The following is an 11688-nucleotide window of genomic DNA, read 5'->3' on the forward strand; positions in this document are numbered from 1 at the left end:
AAAAACAACTTCACTGAAACCTTGGGAGCTCACAATGGCGCCATCACGACTCTGATAACAAACTTGGGGGATTAAAAAAAAAAAAAAAAAAGGACGCAGCAGAGCATTTTGCCTTTCCTATAGGAAAATGCTCTGTATTTCAGATGGTGGATGAGAGTCGTATGTTATAGAATGATAGCTAATAATGTGAACGAGGATGGAGGGAAGCAGGAAACCACATTTGCATCCAGTAAGGAAATAACATGGACCTAGGTAGGGCTTTGACGATCCATGGCTTGTGAACTACTCAGTCAAGGCCTGCCAGGGACTTTATAAGGCTGACGTTGGTTCCCACGTGCACCGAGGAGTTCATGTCACTGAAAGCAGGATAACCTGACATTACACTCTTTTCGATGCCATGTGGTAGACGGCATGCGGTGACATGGCAGCATGTCAAAGTAGTCTTGCCAAGGATTTGGACCTGAACCGATTCACAAGCTTCAAGACCCGAGCACTGATTTACAGGGACAGAGAAACTCATTAAATGACGCTTGAGAGATGCGTCATCAGCCACATCCAAGATGTGGAAAATTCCATTTGACAAATGACCGACTTTCTTCTATAAGTAACTGGCATTTAATAAAGGCAGCCGGGTGGTTATTACAGATGAAGAGAGACTTAATAGGACCTTAATGGGTCCTGATGGGAACAGAATGAGTGTTCAACATCTTTGAGAAAGAGGGCGCGGAGCATGAACCGGGTACTGGGTACTGGGTTAAGAAAATGCTGTTAATGGTGTTGGAAACAATCATGACGATGCCTTTTTTAAAAGGCCATCTCTTGTAGAGATAGGCACTAAAGTATTTATCTGGCTCTGAGAGTTGCTTGAAAACAATCTTCCCTCCCCATGACTGGGGGACCCCAGAACTCTAGTTAAGGACAGTTTAGTACTCAGGACAATTTAGTACTCAGGGAGAAAGGTACTGATGTCTGCAACTGACTTGAAATGTGATGGGTGTATGGGGTGCTCCCACAGGATTCTTTTAACTTCCTTTCAGGTTTGAAATTTTTCACAGTAAAATGGGGGAAACACAGGGAAAAGGGTGTATGTGTGGGTGGACGAAACTGAATGTGCAGAAAGTTGATGGTTACTGAAGAGGGTGGTAAATGCAGAGAGGGTGCATTGTGCTAATTCTCTCTACCATTGAATGTGGTTTTTTGTTTGTTTGTTTTTGTTTTTTTTTAAAAGTTGGGGCTCCTGGGTGGTGCAGTTGGTTGAGACTCTTGGTTTTGGCTCAGGATGTGACATTATGATCTTGGGGATATGGGATCAAGCCCCACGTCAAGCCCCGGGTCGAGCTCTGAGCCTAGTGTGATCTGCTGGAGGATCTCTCTCCCTCTCCCTGTCCCTCCCACTTGTGTGCTCTCTCTCTCTCTCAAAATAAATAAATATATCTTTAAAAAAAAAAAGTTAACTTGACTTCTGTACCAAAATTTAAGGCACCTGTCTACTGATTAAAACCTGTATATTGGTACTAACTGTTAAAATTTATTAGTATTTACTATGTGCCAGGCTCTGTACTAAGCATTTTTATAAGCATCACTTCATTCCACTCTGTGAATCAGTATCCTGAGAAGCCCCCCACCTTTTTTTAAATGAAGAATAATCTTAGAGTTCAAGAGTTAAACTTGCCCCAAGTCTGCGCACTCTGGTGGTGGGCAGCTGAACTGAATTTCACATTCTCAGTGGCTCTACATTGTATTCTTTTGTGATCCACATGACCCTGGACATCTGGCCCCCCTAACTACTCTCTGGCCACTGGACCCCTTTGGGCCCTCTGTGCTTATGGGCCCATGTTCTGGAATGTTCTTTCCCACCACTGCACCCCGGCATGGTTATCTCTTGCTCCTTTTTCTGCTTTTGCTTCTGTGTTCCCACCCAGACCCGCCCTGACACCCATGGGTCATATTCTTGATGACATGTCCCTTTCCTTCACGTCACTTGCCACAGGCTGAACTGACACTACATTGTCACAAATACACTCACTCATCCCCCCACTCCACCCCCTTGAACGTAAACTTCTAGGGAGAGGACTGGCTCTGTCCCACCCCCGGCCCCAGAGTGCAGTGCCCAGCACACGGAAAGGTCAGTAAATACTCATGGGATGCCTCGGTGCCTCCACCTGACCCAGGTCCGCCTCCGTGTCCAGCCCATCCTTCCTGCCTCCCTGGCAGGTCCTTCTGCCCCAGTGAGTTTCGAGGGTGTGAACGTCAAGGTCAGGCAGTAGGCTACTACCTGGATGTGAATCCCCACCCCTACCCTCTCCCTGTGACACAGGGGGCTGCCAGAGCTGCTGCACGGAATCCTAGGCCCCCACTCTGTGCCCTTATGACTCCCTATCCTCTCGCTCCCGGGGCTCCTCATAGACCACTGTTATGTGTGAGGTCACTTACGTGCACACCTGTCTTCCCCACTAGAAAGTCAACTCTATGAGGGTAAGGTAGGGCCTAAAACCCAGGTCTGTTCAAATTTTTCAACATTCCTGATATAGGTTCCTTGACCCCTTCCCTAGGCACAAGCATTCCCCAAAAATGGCTCTTGTGTAAATGGAGGGTAGATACAGTGGAAGACATACAGCAACCTCTCCACAAAGAAAGGAAACTGCTAAATTATAATAAAGGCTAATGTTTGTTAAGTACTTCCTGTATACCAGGTCTTAAACTCTGTGCTTCGACCTTATTATCCCTTTGCGTGTCCACAGAAACTCTGGGAAGTATGTGTTCCCATTCTGCAGATGACGAGCTGAGGCAAAGGAGGAATCTGTTGCCCAAGGTCAAATCATGAAGCGGCAGAGCTGGCCGTGACAGTCCAGCTGCAGGGTCAGTGTGTTTCCTTCATGCTTCCAATGCCCACCACCACCTCGCCCCATGCCCAAGTTAGTGCAACAGCCTGCTGACAGATCTCCCTGTTCCAATTCATCCAGAACGTGGGAGGCTGGGCTCTGGCTCTGGCTCCATACATACACACACATACACACATGCACACACACATGCAAACATGTGTGCATACACACACACACACACACACACAAACACACACACTGCCTTGGAGCCCTGTACTCAAGCTCAACTCCTGTGACATTTATCCATGGCAGGATCCTGCCTCCTGGTATTCCGAAGGAAAACTGAGGAAGGCACAAAATGAGACTATTTCATGCTTCTCAGGAGGTACTGATGGGACTGCCAGCCCTGAAAGATGGTCCCCACCTCTGCCCAGTCCCAAAGTCACATTTTAGAGAGCCCCACCACAGGTCAGTATATTCAAGGTTCTGCGAAGTCCTGCCAGAAAGGATCTGAGCTCCCCATGGGCAGCCCAGTGTTTCCCAAACTGGGACCAGAGCCCCTTCTCCATCTTACATAGGCTATTCCTCCAAAGGAGTCCCATTTGGTTGGGAATGTGGAAATAAGAGACCACAGCCTTCCTCATAACAGAGGAAGATCTGCTAAGAGGGCCGTTTCCAACAACTAACTATTCTAGTTACTACTGGAGTCTGAGACCCATTTACTTCCAAATAGAAGGAAGAGTGTGTGCAGGGTTGTCCTTTCTTATCACTCTCACCCGCGATTGATTTGATTTGATTTGATTTGAAAAGATGCATTAGTGGGTCCAACAGAGGGTAGCACCAATCCTGGGCTAATTGAAAAGTGAGGCTGTGTTCTGGGGTCCCAGCACAGGTAAGGGTGCAAAGGTATGCTGTGCTGGGTGGCCCAGAGGGGTCCAGAGAGCCCCACTTCTGTGTGGGGCTGACCTGAGTGGAGACTCTCCCATGTGTCATGTGATTGACCTGAGCCAGTCACGTCAATTCTCCAAATCTTGGCTTCCTGGTTGGGGGAATGGAGTAAATAACACTCCGTCCTAGGTTTGTCCTTGTGCGTAATTCAACACCTGCTGTGTGCCAACCACTTAGTAATCAGTACCTCAGGTTCCCTGTTGCACGGCCCAGACTGTCTAGCACAACCTAAACAAACCCGTCCTGTCTTCCCGGAGAACCTTCTTACTTTATGGTAGTAAGTTGACTCTTATTATAACAAAGATCTATTACAATAGAACATGAAATGTGCATGAAGTTTTCAGGGAAAATGCATGATTTCTGACCATCCTTCCAGGCTTCCATGGATGGAAGGGTCCAGATGCACACTCCTTTGAAGATCCTTGAGTCAAAATTCAGAGGAAACCTGAGAATAAGGTGTTGCCAAGTTTCTACAGGGATAAGGCTTTGAGGAAGTCTCCACTTGAAAAGCTTAAAATGTCTATTGCCCCCTGAAGATTAAGTATCTCATGTAATACTCTGATTTATGTCTCATATCTAATGGTGATAAAAGAGAGCTTATGTAGCCCCTGAGTAGAAGAAAAAAAAAAAACTCCTTTGCATAAAATCAACTACTAGGACCCCATCAAAATGCAAACGTTTTGTACAGCAACGGAAACTATCAAAAAAACCCAAAAAGGCAACTTACTGAATGGGAGAAGATGTTTGCAAATGCTGTATCTGATAAGGGGTTAATATCCAAAATATATAAAGAACTTCTACAACTCAACAACGACAACAAAAACAAAACATTTGATTTAAAAAATGGGCAGAGGACCTGAATATTTTTCCAAGTAAGACATACAGATGGCCAACAGACACCCAAAAAGGTATTAAACATTGCTCATCATCAGGGAAATACAAAGGAAAAACACCATGAGATACCACCTCATACCTGTCAGGATGGCTAAAACCACAAAGACAAAAAATAACAGGTGTCAGGGAGGATGCGGAGAAAGGGGAACCCCCGTGCCTTGTTGGCGGGAATGCAAACTGGTGCAGCCATTGTGGAGGCAGGATGGAGGTGCCTCAAAAAATTAAAAAACGAATTACCATATGACCCAGTAATCACTCTACTAAGTGTTCACCCAAAGAGAACAAACATACTGGGGTGCCTGGGTGGCTCAGTCGTTATGCGTCTGCCTTTGGCTCGGGTCATGATCCCAGGGTCCTAGGATCAAGCCCCACATCAGGCTCCCTGCTCAGTGGGGAGCCTGCTTCTCCCTCTGCCTGCTGCTCCCCCTGCTCATTCTCTCTCTCAGATAAATAAATAAAATCTTTAAAAGAAAGAGGGGCAGGGGCGCCTGGGTGGCTCAGTGGGTTAAGCCGCTGCCTTCGGCTCAGGTCATGATCTCAGGGTCCTGGGATCGAGTCCCGCGTCGGGCTCTCTGCTCAGCAGGGAGCCTGCTTCCTCCTCTCTCTCTCTGCCTGCCTCTCTGCCTACTTGTGATCTCTCTCTGTCAAATAAATAAATAAAATCTTTAAAAAAAAAAAAAAAAAAAAAAAAAGAAAGAGGGGCACCTGGGTGGCTCAGTGGGTTAAGCCGCTGCCTTCGGCTCAGGTCATGATCTCGGGGTCCTGGGATCGAGTCCCGCATCGGGCTCTCTGCTCAGCGGGGGGCCTGCTTCCCTTCCTCTCTGTCTGCCTGCTTCTCTGCCTACTTGTGATTTCTGTCTGTCAAGTAAATAAATAAAATCTTTAAAAAAAAAATCTTTAAAAGAAAGAAAACAAAAACACTAATTTGAAAAGATATATTCATCCCTATGTTTACTGACGTATTATCTACAATAGCCGAATTAAGGAAGCAGCCTAACAGACCATCAACAGACAAAATGGGTAACGAAGATGTGGCGTAGATAGATATAGATACATAGTTATATATTTATAAATAAATAAATATCTATAGATAGATACAGTGAAATACCACTCAGCCATAAAAAAGGAAAGAAATCGTGCCATTTGCAACAAAACAGATGGAGCCGGGGGTATCACGTTTGCTGAAATAGGACTGAGAAAGACAGAACCATATGAGTTCACTCATAAGTGGAATCTTCAAAAATGAATAAACAAAAAACTGAATCGGATCAATAAATACAGAAAACAAGCTGATGGTTTCCAGAGGGGAGGGAGGTGGGGGATGGGCAAAATGGGGGAAGGGGAAGGCCCTGTCATGGAATGAAGTCTCAGGAATAAAAGGCACAGCAATGGGAAGAGAGTCAATGATAGCACCAGAGCGATGGGACAGACGGCGGCTACACTTGTGAGCACGGCGTGACATACAGAGAAGCTGAGCCACTAGGCATACACCTAAAACTACTGTATCATTGCACATTAACTGCAGTCAATTAAAAAAAAAATGTTTTAGGGCACCTGGGTGGCTGAGTCAGTGAAGCGTCTGCCTTCAGCTCAAGTCATGATCCCAGGGTCCTGGGATGGAGCCCAGCGTCAGGCTCCCTGCTGAGTGGGGAGTCTGCTTCTCCCTCTGCCCTTCATCCCTGTTGCTCTCTCTCTCTCTCCCAAATAAAATCTTTAAAACAAAATGTTTTAAAAATCTCCTTTGTATAAACAGAAGATGCCTTCCTAGAGCTGCTCAAATAAACTCATCAAGTGAGGATGTTTGTACCTCCAATCACATGACTGAGGATCGGCAGAGTCTTTCCATTTAAAACTCGGAGAAGTCAGTGAGGAAATCACATCTTCTAGATATTTCCCAAGACACTGTTAGAAGGAAAAAAATAATCAGATTATAAAAAATTGTCTCTACTTTGCAGTTTTTAAATGTAAAGACTGGCTTCCCAGGAGTTTTGCCTCAGTCCTCAGTCCTGGGCTACTGTGGATGGTGGGTCTCCCAACTTCCACGGAAGCCCACTGATGGTAAAATAATAATAACAAAAAATAATAATTATGATTATCAGGAGAGACAGTTGTGTACTGGGTGAAGGCACAGAATAGGTCTTTGAGAAACCAGGTCTAGGAAGGTTTTTTTTTCCTTTTTTTTTCTTTTGGTCTTATTTTGGTTATTTTTTTCTTTAGAAATAAGATTGGGGGTGGGTGGGGGGCAGGCAGTAGGAGAGGGAGAATCCCAATTAGGCTCCACACCCAGTACAGAGCCTGACTCGGGGTTTGAGCTCATACCCCTGAATTCAGGACTAGAGCTGAAACCAAGAGTTGGATGCTTCACTGACTCAGCCACCCAGGAGCCCCCAAGGTCTGGGAAGTCCTATGCCCAACTGGGCACACCAGGAGGAGGAGGGGCAGGTGGAAGGAGAGCACAAGGAGACCCGTTTTACTCCAAACTGCTTATCTTTTATTTCCTAGTGTACTTTAGAAACATGAAACATCCTTCTAGTGATACAGGACTGTAACAAATGTTTCACTCTTGGTCTGCTTTTATTTTTTTTTTTAAGATTTATTTATTTAGTTATTTGTGACAGAGAAAGAAAGAGAGTGTGTGAGCAAGGAGGGAGGGGGGAGAAGGAAAGAGAGAATCTCAAGCAGACTGACTCCCCACTGAGTGCACAGCCCAACTCGGGCTCGAACTCATGACCCTGAGATCGTGATCTGAGCTGAAACCAAGAGTCAGATTCTCAACCGACTGAGCCACCCTGGTGCCCCTAGAGTCTGCTTTAAAAAAAAAAAAAAAAAGAGTAATAGTCTGAGAGATGGGACATCTAGAAGAAACAGAACAGTTTTCCTTAAAATGCCTCTGGGGGCACCTGGTGGCTTGGTCAGTTAAGCGTCTTAGGTCACGATAGAGTCCCACATCGGGCTCTTAGCTCAGCAGGGAGCCTGCTTGTCTCTCTCCCTCTGCCTCACCCCCTGCTTGTGTGCTCTCTCTCTTTCTCATAAATAAATCTTAAAAAAGAAAAAAAAAGACGGCTTAGAGGGAAGGAAAAAAAAATCACACAACTGCCTGTTCAGTAATCCTAAAACCTAACCCTCCCATTTTGGTTTGTGGAACTGATGAAGAGAGTCTGCACGGAGATTCCCAGCAACATAATCACTTATAGAAGGATAGAATGGCTGTTCCTCATCTAGGTTCCATTTCCAGCCCTCTGATCAGCTCCCCGAAAACTGAACAGTTCTCATTCCCCTGGAAAGCCCGTCTGCCCTCTTCTGGGGAAGGACAGCCCATTCCCCAGGGACACCGGCTTTCCAGCCAGGGACCCCAGGGAGGGGGAAGCTCACTTACCACCTGTCCCTCCACCTTACCTCTTCCAGGTCTCCTCAACTGTGCCTTCAGGTTTGCATGTTCTGGGCTCCTTGTTTGCAAAGGGCACAACTCTAAGCTGGCTAGCTACTCGCTGCCGGGAGTATGAGCGTCACTTTTAGATTAACTGGTCCCTGCCGTTTAAAAATATCTCTGAAGCACTTAACCTTCAGGCGCTGGCTCTGTCCCAGCCCAGGCGTAGAACAGGATCCACCACCCTCCCCCCGCACCGTGTGGCCTCACCACTGCAGGATGGACCTGCTCGCTACCCAGACCTTTGCTGTCTTTCATAATTGTTCGATATCTAAGCCGTGGGGCATCTAAAGTCCATGTCGTCATCAGCGATCTGAACCAAGTCATTCCAGTCTTTCTTGGATAGGAAGAAAATTGATTGCACACAGGTTGCTGGGTGTTGGAGAAACAGCTTCTGGGCCATGCCTGCAGGGAGAGGCTCCCAGGGGGTTGATGTAACTGTTACCCAAGGATGACCTGGCTTCTCTGCCTGGGAAAAGATGGCACAAAACCTTCTGAATGAAAACGCCACCAAATAAAGTGTGCCTTAGAGAGGGAAACAAAACAAAACACCAACCCCAAATAGTTTCACTTCCATCCTGGGTGGCTGGTTCTCTCTGGGGCCCAGCAGGGAAGGTGGGAACCCAGGCCGCAGGGCCTGTGTTCTGTGCCAGGGGGAGAGCCGGAGGAATGTAGGACAAAAGTCACCTCCAGGTCCAACCCAGGGCAGGGAGAGCAGAAGCCACACAAAAGGGCGCTGTGCTCTGACAAAAGGGGGAACGGCAGCTCAGTGGCCACAATCTCAGGAAACCCAGGATGTGCCTCACTGAGGAGCAGGTAGAAAAACCCGCCAAGAGCTTGAACCTATGCAAAACGGTTTAAATGGTGGCACGGACAGGTGCAGCCAGGGTGACTTCCTGTGCGGGCCTGTCCTCCAGAAAGGAAAAGTCAGCACACTGGACTCAGGATCTTCTCCACTGGACTTGTAAGCAGGAAGCGCACTTTGTGCCCGCTCTTGAGGCCCTGACCCCATGGGCTGTAACCTGGGACGGCACCACACATGCTTTAGAGGGGGAGAGGGTGAAATCATTCGTCTTACGAGAACGGAGCTCATGGTACATGGCCCATACACCTTCCACCCTCCCTGGTCAGCAGCCCCAAGCCTGGGGCTTTGGGGACTCATCCAAACGCCGTCAGTCACTCAGGAGTAGCTCGCACAGTCCTCTCAATGAGGCACATTTTTCAACTACAGACGTGTCCTGTTTCTCCTGGGAGAGCCATAGGTGACTTAGGGAACTTCTGTATCAACTCCATTCAGAAGGCCCCCGAGAGCATCACTAACAGTGATTGAGACAGAGTGTAAGTAGTGGCAAAGCGACAGGACTTTGAAATCAGGCTCACGTGGGTTCGAGTCCTAACTTCTCTACCTGCGGCTCTGGGCAAATGGCAGAGGCTGCTGCCTTATCCAGCTATTTTACCACGTGGTTCGAAAAAAGGAAATAAAATCACATATGCCGAGCTTCTGCATGGTGGCTTGCTTTTAAAGGTGCTTTGTAATGGCTTCCTAATGAAACTCCTTACTTTCCAAAAGACTACAAATGCTCCCCACACCCCCTACACACACACACACACACACACACACACACCCCTCATTCTGGTAACTCAACTATCCCTCAACACTCTCTCTCTCTTCCCTGTCATAGGTATTTCCTAGAAGCTAATGGTGGGCTGGAAACCAATGAGTCTGTTCATGAACTTTTCCCACCACACACAAGAACATTCATAGAGAAACAGATTTCTTCAAATAGATCTTAGATTCAGAAAGTCCTAAGTATCATTATTGCCAAAAAGAAAAAAATTAAGTGACCACACCGCATAAGAAAAACGGAGCATCCAGAAAGAGGCTGCTGGTCCTGTATATACTAGATACTTCGTAAAAATACTGATGTCTCCTCTTCTCCCTGAGAACCAGTTAAATTACAATTTCTGGGAGTGAGCCTCGTGTTGATATTTTTTAGTTTCCCCCATGAGACAGGGAAACTGAAGGGACCCCATGAAAGAAAAAGCTGATTTTCTTTCTCTATGTCTTTTCCTACTTTTAGTCTTTCTAGCACCTGCACCCCTACCCTACCCATGCCTAAATATGCGTCCTCCTTGCAAGGGACAGGGAGTTAATGGTTATCTTTGGAGTCTTCCAGGACAAAACAATGTATCTCAGGAAGGACCAGACGAAGCCATCATGTACATACTGCAGACCACTGGCACTAGAAGGCCTGACCCCCAGACCTGCTGGCTCAGGGAGTAAGAGCCTTAGGATGGACCCTGTCCTTGTTCTCACCAGTTCTTCCTACATGCCTGGGAGGACACGTGCCGAGACCACAGTCAGTCGGTAAGAACCCCAGGCTCCAGGCAAAAACAAGACTCATGCTCCTTTTCCTTTCCAAGTCTTCCAGACACTCTGAATCTATTGTCTTCCATAAACTCTGCTCTCACTTCCTGCTGGCTTGTGTTTGATTTCTACCTTGCATGAAAGCCAAGGACTCTCGTGGTAGACCTCTGGGTCCTCCGACCTGGCCTGCCTGCCTCACCCAGGTAAGCATCTGTGCTACCATAATGTCTAAGGCATACAAAGGGCTTGTTGAAAGCCTTTGGATCCTCCCTCCCCACCACAAATGCCACTAGCTGAGAGGAAGGGATACAGGAAATAGCCAAGAATGCAACTTATTGATCTCCTGGTCTTCCCCCCTCACCAACATTTGCATTTCTAAACATACTTAAAAATTTTAAAATTCCAACCAAGATCATCAACACAGTGACTGACCTGAGGTTGTGAAACCCAGGTTCAAAGTGTGTTAGGACTCCCACGTGGGAAGAGAGACCACCCAAGTTCCAGACTTTTCTCAGGTTGGCTCACCACCAGGCAACAAGCCAGGCCCCTCCGAAGTAGCAGAGAACCCTACCTGTTTTTCCTTGCATGTGTCTTGAAAGATCGACAAGGATGAAAAGCCACTGCCACATTTATGCCTCGCAAAGTTTGCTTCTCCAGTCCCAAACTCTAAGACTTTTTATTCTAGGTGCAAACCAAAGCAGAGAGTGAATTTTAGGAAGGACAAAATGCATTATGTATTCATGGGAGCATATTAACAGCATGCTAAAGTCTAAAAAATAACCCTCCCATTCTCTGACTTTGCCCTGCCGGACTGAGTTCACAGATAGTGACGTCCACACTATTACTTTATAACTTGGGGTTCGCAGGACTTTTTGGAGTCACTGACTTCCTTGTTTTCTGAAAGCCCTCAGTAGATGCTCTTCTCCTTGTCTGAGAAGAGGGACAGAATCATTCTGAGCAGGATTCTCATACGATCCCACAATGGGCCATGCAGAACTGCCTGGTGGTGGCACACAGTATCTGTGCCCAGTGGGCAGTCACTGCAGATATCTGGGTGGGAGCTCCTAGAACAGGGCTCTGCCACCTGTGGCCCATGCTGCCTGTTTTCCTATGGCTCTCAAACTAAGAGTGGTTTTTACGTTTGTTAAATGCTGGAGGGGGGAGGGGTAGAAATCAAGATTTCATGATGTACAAATCATATTCATTCCAATTTCAGTATCCCTAGTTTT

The 11688-nt window shown here is 46.9% G+C and overlaps 1 protein-coding gene across 1 annotated transcript in view; it reads right to left on the reverse strand.

Annotated features, from left to right (window-relative positions):
- The window catches only part of ACACB (acetyl-CoA carboxylase beta), a 123910-nt gene extending 115712 nt beyond the window's left edge, over window positions 1–8198 (reverse strand). The window contains exons 1-2 of the mRNA XM_044244094.1: window positions 8061–8198; window positions 6472–6566 (exon numbers count right to left, since the gene is read on the reverse strand). The gene's annotated coding sequence lies outside the window, so the exon portion shown is untranslated. The remainder of the gene's footprint in view (window positions 1–6471; window positions 6567–8060) is intronic.
- Window positions 8199–11688: the final 3490 nt, after the last annotated feature.

The sequence above is a fragment of the Neovison vison genome, chromosome 3 (assembly GCF_020171115.1).
Source record: "Neovison vison isolate M4711 chromosome 3, ASM_NN_V1, whole genome shotgun sequence".
Lineage (NCBI taxonomy): Eukaryota > Metazoa > Chordata > Mammalia > Carnivora > Mustelidae > Neogale > Neogale vison.